Genomic DNA, 23,516 nt, shown 5'->3' on the forward strand with positions numbered 1-23,516 from the left:
TGTCAACATCTTTGCAGCACGCTCTATTATACAACGCAAGATCCACATCACGTAGCTCAGTGGGTCGTTTTTTAACTCATGATAGGTGTTGTAGAATCGTACGTTGTTGGGCCAGTTGCCGCTTGGTATCGGTTGTAAAAACCAACGGAACAGGGCGTGTACACAACAAAGGGACGACGCTACACACTCCAGCGTCATCTTTGTGATTTCCTCGTCTTGTGTACACGTCCTGTTGCGCTGGTTTCTGTAACTGGAATTTGGTGTGTTCTGAGTTTCGGTTTTGCATTTGGTGTTAAACTTTCAGTTCCTGACTTCATTATTGCCTTACATTGTCACGTGATTGTTTTCTATAAAAACCCACCCCGCCATTAATAAAACTCTTCAGTCCCGACTCGCTTCTTGGGCGGCCGTCCAGGCCGACACTACAGTATTTATGCAAATGCATACAATGTACAGTTCAGATGCTTAAATAACCGCTGCTGCAAGACAAGCGTTGTAACTTATCGCAATGTGTTAAGTTTCTCACACAGCACAGCTGATTCTGCCTTGATTTCAATTGGGGCTGATAATACAGTCTATTTGAACAATACTTTATATGCTTTGTGTTAGGCTGTGATAACAAGTAACATACGGAGAACTCGTACAAGGCGTGTATATCGTGCTGCGACGCATGACCAACTAGGGCACCTCATTCTTTTAGCTTGAGTGCATGCGGGTCACTGCATAGCACTATACGCAAAACCGAGGTGGCACGATGCTTCACAGGGCTTTCTTAATGCTTTCCGAGCAGAAGCTCCTTCGGCCAGCAGGCCTGCCTCCATCCCTCGTCGGACCGCTGAATACCGACATACAAAAGCGTCATGGCAGCATCCCGGCCTGGGGGGTCCACGGCCAGAATACGCATGCTGGCGTCGCAGATCTACAGAGAATACACAGCAAAAATTCCCTCGTGAACTTCCACTTTCGACGGCCGAACTCATAACCGAACACATGTGAGCAAGCAAAGGCAGAAGTCTACTCACGATCTGTGTGTTTAGGGCGTAGTACCCTTTCCGGCTCCAAAAGGCTGCCCTGTGGGCAGCATTGCCCCGCGGCGCCTTGATGGCGATGATTGTGCCATCCACATACCCGACGATGCCGGGGATACTGCCGTTGCGAAGGTGGCCCTCCTTTGCCGCCGTCTCCTCCTCAGGGCTTACTGGGAACTTAACCCACCCCTTCTGCGCGCCAACTTTACAACTTGCCTGTGCCATCCGCATTTGCTCACCGTCGGTTGTGCGATGCCGACGTGCGCCTCGTTACCAACGGCAGCCTTAAAGCCGCCCGTGGCAAAGAACCGCAATGCATACATCACCTGCCGCCGCACCGACAGCGCACTCGCACGCAAACCCCCCAGTTCATCGGCGAGATCGTCGCACAACCACTCCACAGTCTGCTTCTCCAGTCGAAAAAGGCGTCGAAACAGCTCGTCCGACAAGTCAAACGCGTCTTCGTGCGCCCTCCGCCGTTGATCGCGCCAGTGCATCCGCCTCAGGCCCGTTTCACATGCTGCGACTTGACCGAAAAAAATCCGGTGTAGGCGGTGAGGCCGCAGTGTTATTTGTGGTCACTCCTTTCACATGCGACACCGACACAACGAATTTGGTCGGAGGGACAGGCAAGGTTTCTTGATGTTTGCATAGGCAACCATTATTAAACGCGACAGAAATGTCACACGGAATGTGTTGATGATTTTATGACCAGCGTATTTCTAGATGCAAGGCAATATTTCGCATGTTTTGATTAGAATGCACAGTTTTGCTTCCACCGCGGCAACAACTCCCACGTAACCCCACGTCGCACGCCGTCTCGGCGCTCCCCAATGGTCAGTCGCAGAGCGAACACACCGACGCTGCGACTGAATACCAACCGCACGGAACTTCATTGCCAGCCGTCTGCGACTAGACCGATGGCCCTCCCAGTCGCAGACTGACAGAATTCGCGCTGTCGCAGGCAAAAATCGCATTCAGCAAAAATCTCCATTTTCTGTCACAAACTCAACGGTGAAATTGACAGTCTCAAAACTGTGACATAAGCCGCCGCGGTGGCTGAGTGGTTATGGCGCTCGGCTGCCGGCCCGAAAGACGCGGGTTCGATCCCGGCCGCGGCGGTCAAATTTCGATGGAGGCGAAATTCTAAGGGCCCGTGTACTGTGCGTTGTCAGTGCACGTTAAAGAACCCCAGGTGGTCCAAATTTCCGGAGCCATTCACTACGGCGTTTCTCATAGCCTGAGTTGCTTTGGGGCGTTAAACCGCTATAAACCAAACCAAAACTGTGACAGAAAACTGTCAGTAAACGCCTGCATAATTAGGTGTGCAACGTGTGGGGTTTGACTCGGGGAGATAATAGTTTCTCCCCGCTTACTCGCGGCTGACACGGTTCAAAGCCGCACGGAACCCACCCCGTGATCGCGTACGCTACCGAGCGCACGCCAACCACGGCGGGCCTTGCTCTTAGGGAACAAGGAACGACACATTGGCTGACACAAACAGGCATTTATTGCTACAGCAACAATAACGCCAGCTAGCAACAAGGTACACTAATGAATCGAGGTCGTCCGACTCACCAGCAAGGCTCCGAGCGATTGTTCGCCCGCGCTAGGGCAAGGGATATATATTGCGAAGGCCGGACGGGGCGATATACAGGAGCGGGTCTCCCCGTTGCTTCCTCTCTCCGCCGGCGAAGAGCGGAGCCGCGAGCGACACGTCCGCTCGCACCGACGATCCCAGCCCAAGAACACCATGCCCCCTCTGCCGCGCAGCGACGCTGGCGCCCTCTCTTGCCAGTTAATGTAACTGACAATGCGTCCATCCTCGAGGTGAGACTGCTGCTGCACGGTGCTTCGCGGGAAAATAAACACAGGGGGCTGCAGGGCAATTTCCCACATCCCCCAACCTTAAATACTCACGCGCCTGAAAGTACATGCTATGGAGGAGTCTCCTTGTCTTCATCTCCTTGAGGCACGTCTTGCAGCGGAGGTCACGCCGACAGCGTCCACGCAGTCTTGCGCGGTGTTCCGAAGGCGGCGTGAAGGTCTCCGCTGGGACGACTCGCATGGCCTGCGGACTACCGTGTCCGCAGGCCCGCGAATAGAGGGCCGGTGGGAAAACTGCAGGCCAGGATTCTGCAGTAGTCGCCAGGGCAGCAGCAGCCGGAGATGACTGCTGATTTGTCTCGCGACAGCTGCCCCGGATGGATGCGGCGAATAGGATACAGGCCGCTCCGTCGCAGCAGGTGGCAGCGAGACGATGTGCACCGGACAGCAAGCCTGGGTGGCTCCACAGGATCTGCAAAATTGCCGAAACTGTCTCGGCGTGCCTTTAACGTAGGTCACGGGAGAGGAAACGGCATCCGCAAGGGCCTCGTGGCACAATGCCTAACTCGCTAGCAAAACGTGTCGGCGGCTGTGCAAACGCAATGTTCGAGTGAACAAAGCCCTTTCTTGAGTTGACCGAGACTGCTCAGTTCGTGCGAGGTTACAAAATCGGGCGGGCAGCAAATTGCGCCCCCTTTCAACAGCACGGTCCTGCCTGGTGGTCGTGCCTCTTCTGACGAGGTGCAGGCAGCTCTGAAAAGCATTAGGCCTAACTAGCACTCCGACAACGACCGTGAACACAACAAAGACCCGAAACGGGTTAAGGGCGCGTAGCCGCGAGGAGACATCAGCTTTGTGGGGTGGTCCTACACCGCTCACTGCACAAAGCAGCTTCTGAGCGGTCGGCGCCCAACGTATCCGACGGTGTCGGAGCGCCCGGTGCCGAGCTGCAATACCAGCGAGCTCGTAGCGGCACCCGTGGCCCCAGGCCACCCAGCTCCCGGAGCCGCGACTCCCAGAGTCAAAAAAGAGACAGTAGAGAAAATATATACAGAAACTCGGACCACGCACGCGGCTTCCGTACTCACTCGCTTTTGGCTCGGCAACTCCGCGTGCGCTAGGCCTCGCGCTCCCTCGATGCGGATCAAGTGATTCTCGCGAAGAGACTCCAGGGAAAAAGTGTGCTGAACATGTCGAAAAGTTCAAACATGCTGCAGTGCAATGCACCTTGCACTCAAGCATGCCGCAGGTCCTAGAGATCAAAATTCCCTCTTGGCCTAGCATTTGTCAAGTCCGGACAAAGATCGTTCCTCGAACCGAACGGACAGTCGTCCAATGTTCCAAGAGCGGGCCCCACGTTGGGCGCCAGATGTGGGGTTTGACTCGGGCAGATAATAGTTGACACGGTTCAAAGCCGCCCGGACCCCACCCCGTGATCGCTTACACTACAGAGCGCACGCCAACCACGGCGGGCCTTGCTCTCAGGGAACAAAGGAACGGCACATTGGCTGACACAAACAGGCATTTATTGCTACAGAAACAATAACGCCATCTAGCAACAAGGTACACCAATGAATCGAGGTTGTCAGACTCACCAGCAAGGTTCCGGGAGAATGTTCGCCCGCGCTAGGGCAAGGGATATATACTCCGAAGGCCGGACGGGACGATATACGGGAGCGGGTCTCCCCGTTGTTTCCTCGCCCCGCCGACGAAGAGCGGACCCGCGATCGACACGTCCGCTGGCGCCCAGCCCAAGAGCCCCATGCCCCCTCTCCCGTGCGCGGGCTTCAGCAGTCTCCCGCGCAGCGACGCTGGTGCCATCTCTTGCCAGTTAATGTAACTGATAAGGGAATGCGTCCAACCTCGAGGTGAGACTGCTGCTGCACGGTGCCTTGCGGGACAGCAAACACAGGGGGCTGCAGGGCAGGTCCCCACAAACGGCATCACTTCTGTCATATCTGTGACGTCATGAACAACAATCCATGACGCAAAAAAATATGGCCGCTGGCCACAACCGACCAATAGGAGCGAGGCTTATTGACACCTTTGTGACAAGTTCTTGACAATTTTTCTAATTGACTACGTAATCTAGCCCCTGACCTGCTGGTCCCGCCCTCCCCTACGTCAATTTGACGTCACCTCGGAAAAGAACGCTTCTCCAAAGGAACCGCCGTTGGATCCGGCCCCAGAATGCTGCCCTGTTTGCTGGGTCTCCCCGCGGCGCTTTGATGGCAATCAGCGTGCCGACGACGCAGCCGAAGGTCGCCTTCGCTGCCGCCTTTTCCTCGGAGTGCGCCGGGAAACGCACCCATCCCTTCTGTGCGCTGACTTTGCATATGGCCTCAGCCACATGCCACACGCACTTGCTGACCGTCGGTTCTGCGAGGCCGATGGTCTTCTCGTTGCCGACACACACTTGAAAGTCTTCGGAAGCAAAAAAAAAAACGCAGAGCGCACAGCGCCTACCGCCGCACCGACAAAGCGCTCGTCCGTACGCCTCGCAGTTCGTCGGCAAGTTCGCCGCGCAACCACTCCACTTTCTCTTTATCCAGCCGAAATAAGCGACGGAACAGCTCGTCCGGCAAGTCATACGCGTCCTCGTACACCGTCCTTCGCCGTTGCTGGCGCCGACGTTGCCGCCTCCGCCACCAATAAATAGCAGACGCCGCCCCCGCCGCCATTTTCCCTCTACAGACCGAGTCTTCGCGCTCGCAAAAAAACAGTCTAAAACCGCGGGCATAATTACCTGTGCAACGTCATATGTTTTTCTCGTCCGTGACGCAACTTTTCAAAATGGCGCCGGCGACCAATAGGAGCGGCCATTTTAGAGCGCTCAATGGGTGAGGTACGTTTAAGCAGTCAGCGCAAAGAATCATGGGAAAATCGTCTTCCAGCTACTAACGGTTCCAAATTGCTCAGCTGATTGCATGTTTCTCCCTATTCACCGCGTATGTTGACATCGTTTGTGCAATAATTAGCTGGTGATACTAATCAGTGATTGCACTGAAGTATCGAACGAGAAGCCCGCAATACGTATCTGCATGACTGCAGCGCAGAAATGGACAATGTAGAGAGGTATGGATATTTTTCATGTTTGGTATATGCCGGCCGACGTAGCTCATATCTGTTGGCATATGCGCTGAAGGTGATTTCGTGTGCGTTTCGACATGTTTAACACATAAGTCATTATAGTGTCGTTCTTTGTCGCACTTTGATACACTGCAATCTATGCAGTTGATTTGACGATGGTTGTATTTTCCTGACAATGTGGAGGCCGGGCTAGCAGACGACTGCGCGCGGCGCGCGTATCAGCGCATCGCATAGTGCAGTCATAAATAGCCGTTTCGCCTTTTTATTATTCCGGATGCAATGCTGGTGGCATTTAATGTGAGAACACGCAGTAACAAGCCACAAAAGAGAGCAGAGACTGTAGAGTGAATATATATATATACACACATAGAAGTATACGCTTAATTTAAGGAAACATTTTTATTTTACTCGACGTTTCGATCGGAGGACCTATCTTTTTCAAGAAATCAAAAAGATCGGTCCTCCGATCGAAACGTCTAGTAAATTAAAAATGTTTCCTTAAATGAAGCGTATACTTCGATGTATATTATTTTAAGCAGTCAAGTACCTCATGTTTTGGCAACTACTATATATATATATATATATATATATATATATATATATATATATATATATATATATATATATATATACCACGCCGTGTTGTAGGGAGTTGCGTGAATAAAATGAAATCGTTCGCCCGCGTGTTCCGGAGCAGAAATATTTTATCAACTACTTACTGCTTGGAGTGATCCGTTAGAAAGACGTTGCCAGAAGTCATCGTCAGCACGTTACTTACTTCAATCGCGTAGCTACGTACGTGATGTGACCATTTATAAAAATTAAAGCACTAAATAATACAGCTCTTCGGTTGTCTCAGCGCTGCAAATAGATATGATGCCTTGGGATAACCACTGCATGTGGCGATCACCGATTTCTGACCATATAATTGTATGCTTTGTAGGCTAGTGGCAGGCAGTCCACCTGCCACCGTTGCCCGCCACCATCAACAGCCGCCGTCAAAGGCACCCAGACTGAGGTAAGAATGACATCAACTTATCGGCACCTTCCTTGCATTTAGCCTACAGGTGTGTGACAGGAAACGGCCCATCTGTTGCTGTCAGCGAAGCACACCAAAATGCAACAGCAGCAGCTACTGGGCAGAGGTAAGAACTGCACTGGCAAGAACTGAAATCACGAATGAAAAGTTATGTTTCCATGTCACATACATAACAATTTATTGCAGTTCCATGTCACACGGCAAGGCGAGTATTATTTTTTTCGGCTCCTCAGCAGTTGGCACCACAAGTTTCAGGCGAGAGGTGGGAACATCGCATAAGTAGCAAAAAATAAACTTAGGAACAATGTATGCCATCATCACAAATTTCCTTCTGCCTCCTTAGCATGCACGTCAGGAAGAGTAGCTGGCTTAGTAGTTATAAGAGGACGATGTTTGGATGTGCTCATTTTTTTCTTGCAGCTGCACATAAAATGATCAGCCAGTTGTCGAACTGCTGTCGCCGCAAACAAGAACAGAGATTCCTGGAATAAGGTGATAAGCACATATTACTTTTGAAATCAAAACATCTCGCTTTGACGTATTTTGCACAGGGGAAAAAATTCGCTTATCAAAGAAATTAACTACGATGCATTCGTGTAGAGGAATATGTAAATGCAGCGATGATTAATAGCAACATTAGGGAACTGTGTTGCCACTAAAAAAAGGAAATCTCCCATCCTAACTTGCATGGGTAAAACTGAAAACTTTTCTTTTGCCGATCGATCACTGTGACTTAGATATGTCACCATAAGCGCTTTTTTTCACCATCTGTTTGTTAGATCAGGCATTAATTACTTGCATAAATTCCATGCTGCAGGAGCCCAGCTACGTCAGCGCCCTACAATTTGGATACAATATGAAACCTTGAATATAGACATGGAGAGCATCTTTGGCCTGCACTGGATTATGCTGCCATATGTAATTACTATCTGAAAAAACGCTGCCAAGACGGCAATGCCACCAAAGCTTTTTGTGCTTTGGATGCCTACCAGTATGTAAAATCAGGTACGAAGTACACAAATGGCAGCTTCTATTCTTGAGTATGCATGCTTGAATATGCCTTACTTTTGAACATTTCTTTTTTGTGTTTACTGTTTCCCTTGTACTAAATTGTAAATTGTATGTGCACCTGTGGAAAATGTATTTTATGTGCTTAAAACGACTGTTTTCAGCATTACACAGTGTATAACAGCAAACTTTATACAATAAGGGTGGTGTCAGGACACTGCTGGTGTGTTATGTAGTTGACAGTGAAAGCAACGAGTATATGCGTAAGTTATAGCTGTGTGGCTGTCGCGTTTTCATACATTTAACCACAAGTTTATATAAGAATAGACAATGCCACTGTGAAAACTGTTTTCTTCTGTAGCTTTGCAGTGTGTTAAATCTAATGCATGTGCAGGTAAGGTGCATGGCATCACGAGAGCCTCGCCACAGCCTGGACTCTGCATTCTGAAGGGGTTAGTTAGCCCCTCACAAAGACAAGGCCCATTATATGAATGCTGGATACAGACAGCCAATGGCCAAATTGAGAACACACTGTGCACGTGCATGGCAGGGTAAGCTTTATTGAAATTTCACGCGCTTGGTTTGCTCTTGCTCAGCACTCACCTTGCGTAATGACTCTTCAAGAATGCCAGGTCACACATGTGAATACATTTCACATTTTTCACTGACTAACTGTGTCACTCGAGTTAACTGCAGTGGGGTAGACAAGGTTGACAGTCCTTTTAATCTGTTCGCCTTCGGACATCCATTAGAGTAGAAGCATCTGAAAGAACAAAACACCCAAAAAACGTAAGCACTGGCGTTACAGTAGCAATAAGCATGGAGAGCTTTGTAGGGAAAAGATAATTAAGCACTGAAAAAGAAATACTCTTACAAATCTCACAGGCTGAACAGTAGTACTAGCTGTCATGGGTTTCAGCCTTTCTGCGATAACTGTTTAGGTGGAGAAATAAAAATGTGCACAATGTTTTCCGAAAGCAGCATACTATTAGTGTGTGCAAAGAGCAGAACATACCTGTTGCATGCCACATGCAAGGCATGCACCCACAATTCATCATTGCTTGTCCTCCTGCAAAGAATGTCTGTATACACGAACCTGTTTACTTACTCCTTTTTAGCACTCCAAGATTTCATGTCAACCAATGTGCCTTTGCTGAACAGTAGATGTTTTTTTGCATTGTATCATTGGAAAATGAACACTGGCTAGCATATCAGACAAATCAGCTTAAAGGAGTAGAGACCTAATTTTTGGTTTCGTGTGGTCTTCATTGTTATGGGGCATGAATATGATGCTGGCATATATGCATTGCTACGGGGTATTCGCCTACGACCGCTAAATTACTTTTTAGTCGAAATTGTCGTTCAGTTGTTTCAGAGACAGAACGACAAAACTGCCATATAATCGCTCTTCGTCGTTTCCTTTCACTACAATGCTAAAACCAGCCTGCCTCAAGAGCCGGAATGGCAACAAATGAAGAAGTGATTATATTGCAGCTGTTTCATACCTCACAAGACACATATGGAACTGTGGCACCACGTAGTTGCTAAACCTTAAACCGACACAGCATGAGACAAACATTCGACTATATATTATTTAGCAGTCATAGGGAAATACCACGTTGTGATCTATGAATAGTAATGCCTTATGCATTCCTGCAAACAAGACAACATGCCACCAAAATTAGGTGTGTACACTTCAAAGGAGGTAACTAATATGGGGTGCAAAACATAGCTGTTAGCTTGCTCAGCAAGCACAAGTAATAATACCGATTGTTAGCAGCACTACAATCATTATAATGACAGAGCAGCTAGGCATGCACTCATTTTTGATAGAGAGCTTAGACTGAACCTTGCAGCGCTTTATAGAGTCTATTTTTCAATTTTCAATGGTTTCTACTCCGCAGTTCCGACATTGCAATGATTGCAGTGCAGTAATAATGTCTTCCTTACATTTCAGGTTTGAAATTATTTGTTAAAAAATGTTCACAGTTTATCATGTAGGCATGCATTCTCATCAGTTGAACAATTGATAGTTTTGATGACAGTTGTTACTCTCTATTCTTTTTCAGGCTGGGTCGGGCTTGTAGCCATTCAGCAGCAGTCTGCTTCGCTGTAGACTTCTGGACCCAAGTCAACATTGGTCAGCCAGCTCCAACAGACTTGCCTTGCCAGTGGGTGAGGCTTCGCCTGAAAAAGGTAAGGAAACGTATAATTGCATTTCAGTGCAGCTTTCAAGACAGCCACAGATGCCGCATTATTTCATTAGAGTGTGTTATTGCTGCAAATCATATTTGTGTCATTAGGCATATCCACTTAAACTGCGCTCATAAACACTTTCTGCAGGTTCAAGCAAAGCAGTCAAAGCAACTGAGTTATGCCAGACATCGCTATGGGCCGCAGGCAACAGCACAGCGCCAGTACGAGGCAGTGCAGCTGTGGAAATTGCCCGATGCCAACAGCTTCATGAAGAAGGTGCAATAGGTGAGATTTGACTGCACGACCTCACGTATTGAATTCATCTGTTCTCATTAAACAGCAATGTCTCTCCATTCACTTGTATGTTTAGGTTGCTCCAAATGCAAGAGTGGTGACTCTGCTTTCTTGCAAACCACAGGCTGAAACAGCAGCGCCTGTACATATTCAAAATCCAGATGCCCTGGCCATAACACTGCACACCACTGTGTGCTTTCACCGCGACATATCTGGTCTGCCAGGGATTTCAAAATGAAAACATTGATGATTTGGCAACCATTGTGATGGAGAAGGCTGCAGTGTCAGAGAGTGATGCGAGAATCATTGAGGCTGCTACTCGCAGACATAGAAACAACGCGCTATGGTGCCAGCCTCAATTTTCAAAGATATGTGCCGCTGAAAGAATGTGCACTCTGCAACGCTACTAAAAAAATTTTTGTCACAAGGCAACTTGACGTTCCATCTGTGAACTATGGTGTCACTAATGAGCCTGTGGCCAAGGAAAGGCTACTGTGCCACTTGCAGACGATGCATACAAATGCCCGTATCGAACTATGTGGCCTCATGATTAACCTCAAGTATCCACTCTTGGGCTGCAGTCCAGACGGCATTTTTAGATGGGATTGCCATGAGCCTACACTGGTAGAAGCGAAATGCTTGCACAGCCTCAAGGACTGCGACTCATGCAGCCTGCTAGCCATAGGGCAGAATGAAAAGAACTTTTGCCTGCAACCAGACGGGGCGTTTAAGACCACCCATGCCTACTACTATCACGTGCAGGCTCAGCTTCATCTCAACCTGGATAACATCAAAACTTGCTATTTCTATATTCACATTGAAAAGGGCGGACACCTTGTTATAATAGAAAGGGATGATGATTTTATAGATGTGCATGAAGCTACTTTGCACAGCTTCATACGACAGATTATTATGCCGAGCATAATTCTTGCAAGCACATGATAAATTTGCAAAGCTGTGTCTTTGAGAGGTTTTCTCGCAATTTTTTAAAACATATTTTTCTCACTGCCATGTACAAGTACTTACATGCTTGTAGACACATATACAAATCCTGTACTTCTGCTGTGTTCACAGCTTTACATAGATGCACTGCATGCCTTTGTAAGAAAGCATATACATCGTGAGCTTTTTGGTTGCAAATGTTATTGTAGCGAAAACTACATTGCCCACGAACTCGCACTTTCGCCGTGCTCGCATTCCCGCCGTCGTCGCACCACACCACGTGACTGGTCACGTGACCAGCCGCGTGCCGAACCATGTGACAACTAGCCATACAACCAGAATAACCTGGACTAATTGCAATCAAGTTTAACCGAGGCTAACCAAGCAATGCCTTAGCTTTCGCTACGCATATCCTGGCGTAGCAGAGCTAAGCCGCTGCCATTTTTCGTAATGCAGGCATTACCCACTTATAACACTTATAACAATACCGGTTATAACAATAGACCCACTTATAACACTACCGGTTATAACAATATATTGGATATAACAACAGTCAGTCGTGGCACCGTCAGCTCTACCTTACGTTATATGGTAAAATAAACCACTTACAGCAATGCTTTCATAGCACATTATCGATTATAACAATTAAATCCGGTCAGTGCAGGGCAACCTTGAAACAAACAAAAACATGGAGACGCTACAACCGCACCAGCCAAACCACGCTTACAACTCAAAAGCCCTTGAACCTTTGAGCGGTTCTCTGCGACACTCCCGACAGTATGCATGCAATAGAGCATTTATGAAAATATGAAAAATAATCGTCAGTACGTCGTTCTCATCTCAGAAGCAAGCAACCGATGTCCAGTCTTTCACCAGATAAATATATCGTGATGCAAGCGGTTCTTGTTATCTCTTCGGGATCGTTCGATAGTTTGAACATTTTTTCTGGTCCCCTGAAGTTCAAAATAATGAGCGTTTACAAGCATTAGAACGATCAAAGCTCTGCAGGCCTTTCCTGTATTAAATGCTCTGAAGTTTGTCATGTTTTCTTTTTAATGACACAATCCTGTTAAAACAATTGTATTTCCATAGAAACTCAATATTGTTACAAGTGGGTTTGACTTAACTGTGAGAGATACGCTTGAGCAGGTTCTGCAGGTAGATTGTGCAAGGCTGGCTTTTTTCTGCTTGATTGGGATCAACAATCACACAATTAGGTGTTTATGATTTTAGGAGGCAAAATTATATTGCAAAATTAATGGCTGTCAACATCAGAGGTGAGCCCTGGTTCTAATTTTGTTCATGGTAACGTGGTTTGAAATAGTAGACATCAAATATATACATTTGAAAACTCACTGAGTTGGCTTTCCCGCGTCGCTTATTTAAAAAAAGCCATCACTCGCATTTCTTGTGCGTTAAATACAGAAGCTGCTGGTACATTTCATGCAATAGAAGAAAGTAACCATTTCAGAGAGTATGCCACGCGCAGCTAAACCATTTTATTATCACGCAGTGCGGGAAAGGCAACATAACGAGGCTTCGTATAAATTTGGCGTTAGATGTTTCAAAGCTCATTACCAGTCAAGAAAATTTAAAATCTGGATTCACCTTCCATGTCGATGCGCTTAATTCTGTTTTTCAATACACTGTTGCCTCCTAAAAGTTACAATAAAAACTGATCCCCAAATTTCAGCTAATAAATCATCTAATTATATATTGAGCTCTATCATGTGCTTAATGCCCACCTGCACAGGCCTCACTGATGTATTTGTCACAGATTTTAAAACAGAAATCTGCAAATTTTAATACAAAATCACCCGTTACACTTGTGTATGACCCTTGATATGTCTTAGAATGCACAATTATTGTACGGTACGTGACATGGTTTTGCTGTGTGGCCAGGAATGACAGCTAGTTTGCTAGTCATTGTTGAAATAGACAGGTGAAGCACATCTGCACTTCATCTGTTTACCTGTTCGTTTTTGACTTCGTGTGTTGTAACAAGCCTGGTGGAGTTTCCTACACGATTGGTTTGCTTAAAAAAACTGTAGTCCTTGCCAGCGAAAGGGTGTCGAGGACGACTTCACCTTTCCACAGTGAAAAGCGCAGTCTAGCTGTATTGGTAATGCAAGCCAGGTACTGCATGCACAGTGTCCATCAGAAATTTACTTTTGCTGAATTTCAACCCGGCTGTTTTTCTATTGTTTAAAACCCTCTTTCAAGGATCTGTGGTGTTCCTGATTGTTTGTACCTCCGGCATGTATATCATTAAAAAGAGACAACCAAATGACACAGATACTACAGAAGAACCTCCATCTCACTTCGCAAAACTGATGCGGGTACCGAAATTCGAAACAAGTATTTCTTGTACTAAAGTACTGTCGTTGTACTCTTATGATACATTTTTGACAGGCTGGCTCACTGACAATATGCTGTTGAATACAGATCCCACCTGAAAGCTTTGTCCATGCCTATTGAGCCCTGGGGATTGAATACAGGTTTTTAGCTGCTACAGACACAGTTTACAAGTACTGAGCAATCTCTGCACATCCAGTCATTCATCCATCTTCAGAAGCACAAAAATAGGTGCAGCCCACTCAGAAAACTTCATAAGTTCCAGTATGGCCTAGCTCGATCTCTGCAGTGTTTTCAGTTCGTCTGAATCTTTATTGCGTTGGGTTGTGTTGCGTTTAATGGCGCATAAGCAGCTAAGGCTATCATGCGCCAAGCTCAAGGTATAGGAAATATTTTCGCCAGAATTTACAGATAAGGAAAAAAGCGGTGTAGAAAGTTTCAAAAGTTGTATCCTTGTACCTAGTATAGAGAGCGAAGACTAGATTGATAAATGGCTAGTATTAAAAGCTTGAAAGGAGGTCGGGTAACCTCAGCAGCCGTCCTTAAGAGGCCAAGGATCTGGAGGCTACCAACCAATAAAATAGACACCTCGGCCTTCTTCTCAGGAGAGAGAAAGTGGCCGAGGTGTATCAACGACAAGTGGGAAATTCACAGTTTATCAAGAAAACCCGCTTCTCTTAAAAAGTTAAAAACAGAAGACATATAATCAATTGCATAATCACTTAAGAGCAGCGCAGGGTGAAATGGGATGCACTGGTTGTAAAACTGAGTAAAATACTTCTTTCGTAGTTTTTCGAGTTTTGGGCATGATAATAAAATATGGTGCATTGTGAGCTCGTCTCCACATCTTTCACAAAGAGGCTTGTCCTGATTGGTTAGTAAGAAATTATGCGTCAGGTGTGTGTGTCCGATGCGAAGACGACATAAAATTACTTCTGTAAAACGTTCCTGGTGTGTACATGTCTTCCATTCGCCGAGGACAGGCTTTACGAAATGCAGCTTGTTGGTTATCTCATTATCCCAAGCTGTCTGCCATTTAGCCTTCAGATTTCTTTGTATTAATTTCATGCAGTCTTTGTGGGGCACGCTGAATTTTCCAATTTCACGCCCGCGAGCTTGTGCAGCTCTTTTGTCGGCTCGTTCATTGCCGTCTATTCCAACATGGCTCGGCACCCAGCAGAATTTCAATACGTCGCTGTGTTGTAACTTTTTCTTTGTTAAGTACTATGTTTCCTACTAAGGGTTCGACTGCATTTCTGGAATGTAATGCTGTTAGCAGACTAAGCGAATCTGTGTAGATTGTGCTCTTTTCCAAACTGTTATTTATTATTCTCCTTACAGCTACAGAGACAGCATAACACTCCGCAGTAAAAATGGATGCACAGTTTGGTAGCCTTACTATCTTTTGCCAGTTTCCTTGCACTACCGCACTTCCGACGTAATCTGCCGTTTTTGAGCCGTCAGTGTAAAACTCTGTGTAGTTCGCATATTTTTCTTGTATTGCCCGGTATTCATGTAATATGTGCTCGTGTGGCGTTAGTTTCTTTCGGTATTGTGTTAACGTGAAGTCACACAGTGAGAAGGCTGTACAATGGCGGCAGTGGGTCATACCTTGAGGCGACATCAGGAAGGGTATCCAGTATTCCTAAAGTTTGGCAACAATCCTCGAAGTGGAGCAGCAGAGGTTTAACTGACTGGGGTTTGTTGTTGAATAGTGTTCTGGATGTGCAGTTTGTAACTATTTAATAACAGAGGTGTTTCGGCAAGGAACGGATTTTCAGGACATACGTGCATGTGAGCATAGTTCTTCTCTCTGTAAAGGAGGGTTCATTGATTTCGACATAGAGACTGTTTATGGGAGATTTTCTGTATGCACCAGTTGAAAGTCGTAAACCAAGGTTATGCACTGGGTCCAGTCGTTTTAGATATGATGGCCTCGCGGACCCATACACAACGCATCCATAGTCTAGAGTAGAGCGTACTACACACCTATAGATTTGTAAAAGACATGTTCTATCAGATCCCCAGTGTTTTCGTGACAGTACTTTTAATATATACAGGGATTTGGAGGCTTTCTTTTTGATGGTGTTTATATGTGGCAGGAATGTGAGTTTCTTGTCAAATGTTATGCCCAAAAATTTATGTTCTTGCTTAACTGGAAGTGTAATTTCATTTAAGTACAAGGTGGGGTCAATCTGCAAACCTCTTCTGAGTGAAAAAAGGACAGCAACTGTTTTTTGTGTTGAGAACTTAAACCCATTTCTTTCAGCCCAAATCGCAAGTTTGTTTAATGTCAGTTGAATCTGTCGCTCACAGGTTGATAGGCTGGAGGACGTGCATGCTATTTGGAGGTCACCGACATATAACGAAAACATAATTGACTTTGGAACTATTTTAGCTATAGAATTTATTTTTACGACAAAAGGGGTAGTACTTAAAATACATCCCTGGGGTACACCGTTCTCTAGAATGAATTTTTTGGAAAGGGTGGAGCCTAAGCGTACCTGGAATGAACGGTCAGAAAGAAAAACATTTAAGGCAGTTCAGCATCCTTCCACGGATCCCTAGGTCCGCGAGGTCGAGGAGGATCCCAAACCTCCAGGTGGTATCAAAATCCTTCTCCATATCAAAGAATACTGCAAGGCAGTGTTGACTATGTATGAATGCTTCTCTGACTGTATTTTTAAGGCGGATCAGATGGTGGACATCAAATCAACACTGGTGGATATCAAGAAGTTCACGAGATCTAAGGACAAGCATCAGCCTAATATTGACACACTTTCAAACGATTTAGCGAGACAGCTAGTAAGGGCTATGGGTCTGTAACTGCTAAGGGAGGTTGGTGGTTTTCCCGGTTTCAAGAATGGTACAACAACGGCCTTTTTCCAGGCTTGGGGTATTTTTCCTGAAATCTATATTTTGTTCAAAAATCTCAAAAGTGCTTCTACAGATGGCTGAGAAAGATATGCCAACATTTCATAATGAATTTGATCAGGACCAGGCGCAGTCTGTTTGCCTGCAGACATAACTTTTCTTATTTCATGAATTGTGATTAGACTGTTTTATGCTTCGTTTGTGCACGCGCTTGTAGGAAGTCTTCCTTTCTCCATAGTTTTTTGTATTTTATGAATTGTTGTGTATAGTGTGAAGAGTTGGAAATACTTGAGAAGTGTTCACCTAGGATGTCTGCTTGTTCTTCTATACTTGTCTGTGCACCAGGGGCTGTTAGAAAGGGAATTGTGAAAGGGGAGAATCCGCCCTTCAATTTCCGAAACTGCTTCCACATTTTTTTGGATGTAATGGAACTGTTTATAGATGATACGCAGCTTTGCATGAAGTTTTCTCCGCATTGCGGCGGGTATGCCGTGCTTTTGCACGTGCTTTTTTAAAGGTTATAAAATTTTCGGCTGTTGGATACCTGCGCAAAATACCGCAGGCTTTATTCTGCTGTTTTTTGGCTATTCTGCAGTCTTGGTTATACTAAACCTTGTGGTTTTGGCGTACCACTCCTGGACTGAGGAATGGCTAGACGTGCTGCAGCAATTATGCAAGACGTAAACATTTCATTTAGTTCATCTACACTAAGATCTTCTGAAAAAACTGTCTCCAGTGTAGCATTTTCCTGGAATAAATCCCAGTCAGCTATGTGGAGCTTCCAATGACGTGGTTTGTTTGGAATGATTGATGGTGGTGATGACAAATTAATTACTATAGGAAGATGATCGCTTCCGTACGGATTGTCAAGAACATTCCAACTAAAATCAGTAAAAACGGAGGGTGAACTAAAGGACAGGTCTATGCAACTCATTTTTCCTGAGGATGTGGAGCAATATGCGGGTTTATCTGTATTTAGCAGGCAAACGTCGTTGTGAAAAGTAAATCTTCTAAAACACGACCTCTAGTGTCAGTCTGTTCGCTTCCCCAAAAACCAGAGTGGGCATTAATATCCCCAACTTCCAGATACGGCTTTGGTAGCGGCTTTGGTAGCCCGAGATATATAGAACATATTGTAATTGTTTTGAAATGTAGGACAATCACTGCAACAGCTTCATAGTTAGTTTTAAGTTTGATTTCTCTGGTTGCAACACCGCCTTGAATTACAATAGCAACACCTCCAGAGAGTTTACTACTTTTCTCTCTGTCACAACGAAAGACTGTATTTCCTTAAAAAGTTATTGTGCTGTGGACCTAGGTTTGTTTCTTGAAGGCATAAAGCCACAGGGGAAAAAGTGTCTAACAGATCTTTTATGTCACTGTAGTTATTTAAAAGTCCACGGCAGTTCCATTGTATTAGGAATGCCATTTTTTTACGGAAGAAGTGGGAGCCTAGGTTTCTTTTACAAGAGGACCCGTGATTCGGGTCCTTCCTCTGTTTTGACGGTCAAGTGACCTGTGCCGCCCGTGCGGGACGGGCGTGCCAGATGATATATCCATCGCCTCGGTGGAGGCGCTGGAGGCCTGCGGGGATACCGCGCGTGTACGTACTTCAGGCCTCCTCCGAGAAGGTCGGGTCTGATCGTCCGCCGACTCAAGGAACGGCGAGACCGTTTGGGGCGGTGGCAGGGCAGCATTTGCTGACCCTGCCAGGGGCGCAGGTGGCCCTGCCTGAGGTTTTGCCTGGGCAGAAGCCGGAACGCGGTGTAGTGCAGCGCCCCCGTGCACCACATCGGCGAAGCTTGTTCTTGCTGTGAAACTGAATGTGTGTTTTGCGTAAAAGAGTTGTCGTGCTTCCTTGAAAGTTATATTTTGCTTTCTCTTCATTGTTATGATTTCTTTCTCATTCTTCCATGAGGGGCATGATCTTGAGTAGAAGGGATGGTCACCTTGACAGTTTGCGCAATGTAGTGTTGCAGCTTCACAGCTTTCAGAGACGTGCTCTTGCGAGGCGCATTTCGCACATGTTTTCCGACCACGACAGCTCTGTGAGCCATGGCCGTATCGCTGGCAGTTAAAACACCGTCGCGGGTTTGGGATGTAGTGTCGGACATTTACCTTTAGGTAACCAACTTCGATTGACTCGGGCAGTGTGCTTGAGCTGAATGTGAGGACAAGATGTTTTGTTGCGATTTCTTTGTTTTCCTTTCGGATTTTTATGCGGTGAACATTGATGACATTTTGGTCTTCTAGACCTTCAAGCATTTCTTCTGTGAGTTGATGGTAATCGATTTCGGAGATCACACCCCGGACGGTGTTCAAAGATCTATGTGCAGTCACTGAGACAGTTGTATCCCCAATGGACACTATGTTGGACAGTTTAGAATATTGATCGTTCTCTTTCAGTTCTAGTAGAAGGTCGCCACTAGGCATTTTTTTATAGCTTGTAACCTGTGCTCAAGGCAGAGGTTAGGGTTTTTATGACTATGAATGTTGATATTGTTCGGGCGGTCTTATCTGTTGCTTCGCTGTGAATGCGTGAAATTTCGGGAAAGTGTCCTTGGACTTCTGAAGGTAGTGGGTTGTTGCTTCGGTTCGCACTCTTTTTTGAGGTATATCATTTTGTGAGTGGAGGGGAGCCATGGAATACGTCTGTTCAGCCGCGGTGCCACCCTCCCACCATGGAGCCCAACAAGGGGACGGGACAGGAACTTGCAAGCAAGTCCTGCCCACGCCAGCTGTACACCTCAACTATAACCAAATACGACGCAACTCAGGGTGGCTGGCCACACAAGGTTAACCCTCGTCGCCAGGAACAAAGGAAGAAACTAGAAGTACGTAGGAAACAGGAGAGTTGTGAGAAAGGGGTAGCAAAGTGAAAGATAGAGGGGAGGATAGGAAAAGGCGACTGCCGATTTCCCCCGGTCGGGAAGCTGGGGCCAAAGTGGTGTGTTGCCTCCGCCGAGGGGCCTTAAAGGTCCAAACGCTCGGCATCGGCTCAACCCCCAGGATCCCCTTTTCCCCGGACACGGCGATGCCACGCACGGCGAGGCGCGGGTGCTCGGGTCCGTGGTGATTCACAGTTCACCATCATCCCCTTGCGGGGATGTCTCTGCGGATGCTCGGGAACCCGCGGTGTCGCCACTCACCGTCGCGACGCCTGCAAGCTGCAGGCTCCCCCCTGCGGGGGTGAATCTTTATTGCGTAGCATGAAAATGCACTCGGGTTGACATGTGAGTGCACTTTTGAAAAGGAGAAGAGTAGTGGAGATGTCACTGTCGCTTATAAGTATCAAGGAAAACTACATCTATTTTCCTCCCAGGTTTTAAACGGTACGATAGGGATAATATTAGTGCCAATGTATGTACGGAAACTGCAAACTCGTATTCACGGACAAGTCCAGATGAGGTACGATCCATGCACTTAAGCATATGTAATATATTTCTAGTGGCACACAGTAAACAGGCTGTACAAATGAACAAACTGTTTTGAGAATGAATGTGGCCTGCAGCATTACTACACTATCCATTCTGCGTTTGCTGAGAAATACATGGGTATTCAAAAGCATGCTCACACTGTGTGCTCATACATACTGACTACATGTGGCAATGAATGGCTGTTGTTAAGCTGGTTTGTGAACAATGCCTGTATTTTGTCCTCATGCTTTGTGATACGCTAACCTTGAAGTAGATGTTAGGACAAAGGTTATATACAATACATTATCACTGCTTTTCAATAGAACGCAAAAATTTAGTGCTTCAAAGCAATACAAGCAATTCAGCTATAGAAACGTTTTACACCAAAGTGTAATTTATTTTCAGTGAAACAGTGGTAAACAACCTACAAGCATTCACTATTAGACATCGACTTGCTGTTCTTCTTTGGTACCCTCCGCATAAAATAGTTGGCAGTGTATACAGCAAGCGCCTTTCTAAAGTGGATACTGAAATAAAGTGTACGAATTTTATGTGCGACATGGGAACCACTGCAATACCAGTCTCACCTTGTTTAGTTAGAACTGGACAAAAATTTGTCAGCACCGCTACAACGTTAATTATCTCGTCGTAGATGTCCACTAGCGTGTGGTGAACTGTGCCTGTCATCACTCTCCATTTCTTCAGATGCCCAATGGCCCTTTCAACAATAATCCTTGATGCAGAAATCCGTCTTGAAACTGTTACCTCATCTCCTGGTAGCTGCACTTTGTGTCTTGTGAAACTCGGTGTGATCAGTTGAACATTTTGCTCAAGGAACTCTTCGTACAATATAAAACCACAGTCGGCTAGAACTTGGACGCCATCTTCCAAGTATTCCATAAATCCTCTGACGGAAAAAAATTGGAATCAGTATCAGAGGCTAATAAAATCAATGTTGCAAGCCCTACCACATGACAATGTTAACTCCTTGTCAGAGATACGGCCCCGTATGCTCTAGATATAAACATCACGGCACCATGAGGGTTTACAGCAATCAGATACTTCACTGTTGAGCCCTGTTTGTAATGCCGGTCACTGTGTACTCTACCTAAAGAAAAGGTTGATACGGTGCCAATGTGCTAATTTGCATACATAACACCTTCGTTATTTTTAGTACTCACGTGATGTTTTATGCAGTATTCATATAGGTAATTGTTATTATTGTAATGTATGTGACTGTTTATGCATATGCGACTAATATTATGAATTTTTCATGCATACTGCTGTCAACTTTTTGTATGGTGTGTTGACCTCTGTCAAGCCATTTTCTGGTTTTTTGTCGATGCACCCAATATCTTCATGACGGTACATGAATAAATTGAATTGTATTGAAGAAAAAGTTGCTGTATATTTTGGTGTTTTATATCCACCTGTACTGCATATATACTACTTTGACTGCATAAAGATCGCTTAGTGTTTTCAATTATTGCGTTCTGTTTTCAGTTACCGATACTTTGCATTGCGTATGAATGTCCCATTCTCTCCACTGTCACTAATGTGTTTATCTAGGCATCTACAACACTCCAGGGGCACATAAACACTTTTTTTTTGGGGGGGGGGGGGGGCTCAGAGCTCTGTACTTCCATAAACATTTGTTTGTGACAATAAAAAGCCAAAGAAGAATAAAATACAGCTTCTTTCCTAGAGATGTACACCTCAGTACAATCTATGATTGCACGAAGTCGAGGGAAGTTTTCAGTCTCTCTCTCTGTTAGCCAGCTCTTGCAGACTTCACGACTTGGGAATACAATGGCTTTCTTGCAAAGGTGTCCGACGGCTTTTAACATTACCCTGTAGCTATGGCTCGCAGTTCTTGGCTGAGCAACAAAGCGATATGCCACATCTTTGAAAAGCAAATTCAGCCGCAACTTCGAGAGAAAGGCGAAAAGTTGCATCTCGTGGGTGAATTTCGACTTTACATATGGAAGCACTGGCACAATGGCACTAAGTATGGCAAAAAACAATGCCTTCGTAAGCCCTGTAAACAATAAAAGAGAACTGCACAGACAATTAGCCCTTAAACAGGCAAAGCATTGCTTCTACTCACCTGTGGAAAATTTCACCTTTGTCTCTTTCATACTTGCGACAAGCTCCTGATCTTGCTCATTCATTTTGTCCTTTGAGCGCTCTTTTCCCAATGTGTCCACTTTCTTTTCGAGTTGCTTTACCCTTTGCTTTAAATATTTGCACGAGTCACACTGAGCTGGCTCAGTTTGTACTTGCACAGTAACACTGAAAATTTGTTTCAAAAATTGGAAAATTAGAGAGAGCATCGGCACGTTTAATACTCAAACCTGTTAAGCAGGTGCCGATGCAAACACAAAGACATAGTGAGTGTGCGTGGATGGCTGGTGTGTTCTCACTGAAGTTTACAAGCCCACTGTCCCTCCATGAACCAACACTGATTTCACATAACATCTCCTCCGATTGTTGCTGGCATATCTTCATGTAATGTTTAGCCCATTAACTGGAAGTACTTTAACACATGCTTTGCTGAAATGTGCATGCCTTTTTCATAGCACAGATAATATTGTAGTGTTATATTAACAGTAGCATAATTGTTTAACAGTTCTTGACTTATTTTGCAACACAAAATGTGAAAGAAGATTGAACTTTGGCAACAAAATTAACCAGCTACATATATTGGCCTATAGTCTGTGGTAAGACGATCGAGTAACAACTTTTGCACTAGGAACATATTTTTTGCAAACACAAGACTAGTAAAACAACGGAAAAGGGCACAGCGATGGGCGCTTCCGTAGTGCCAACTACTAAAACAACAAAAAAGTGCATCTTAATTACTACTAAACTAACCCCCGTATTCACAAACAGATCTTATGATTATTGTAAAACAGCTACTTTTATAATAATAAGATAAGAAAAAGAATAAGAGAAAGTATAGGTGCGCTTCAGAATTCCTACTTAACGCACCAAAAGAAAGCCTCAAGAACGTTCTACTTATCGTGGCAGGAAACAATCCTGGGAACGAGACTGCAAGATTTTTTCAGAATAAACTGCTAGTTTATTCCCAAATAGTTAGCTATACGTGGCTGAAAAGAATTAAATACGTGTTGATTCGTGCATTAACATAATTTCACTCAATATTTGAATGCAAAAATGCTACTTTCAGCGAATCGCCGTCTTTTTAGTCTGGCAACGCTCTCCCTTTCCGTGCGTTGTTCTGTGCTGTTCGTTTGATGTTCCCTTCTGATGTTTTTTCATCGTGCCTGCGTTTTGTTTGCTACCTCTCCTTTCTCTTCGTTTTTGTAATTTTAGCCCGCATATTTATTGTTTTTGTTATGGCTGGTGAACGAAGATTAATTTCACCGGGGACGAAAGACGTATTCTGACGGACCTCGTTGACAGGCACAAAGATATCATTGAAGA

The 23,516-nt window shown here is 45.4% G+C and overlaps 1 long non-coding RNA gene across 1 annotated transcript; it reads left to right on the plus strand.

The window, feature by feature from the left end:
• Positions 1–8,436: 8,436 nt before the first annotated feature.
• LOC144100712 (uncharacterized) lies at positions 8,437–10,692 on the plus strand. The gene is made up of 3 exons (XR_013307815.1): positions 8,437–8,543; positions 10,062–10,188; positions 10,336–10,692. It is a non-coding gene; the product is annotated as an uncharacterized LOC144100712 (long non-coding RNA).
• Positions 10,693–23,516: the final 12,824 nt, after the last annotated feature.

This window comes from Amblyomma americanum, chromosome 8 (assembly GCF_052857255.1).
Source record: "Amblyomma americanum isolate KBUSLIRL-KWMA chromosome 8, ASM5285725v1, whole genome shotgun sequence".
Lineage (NCBI taxonomy): Eukaryota > Metazoa > Arthropoda > Arachnida > Ixodida > Ixodidae > Amblyomma > Amblyomma americanum.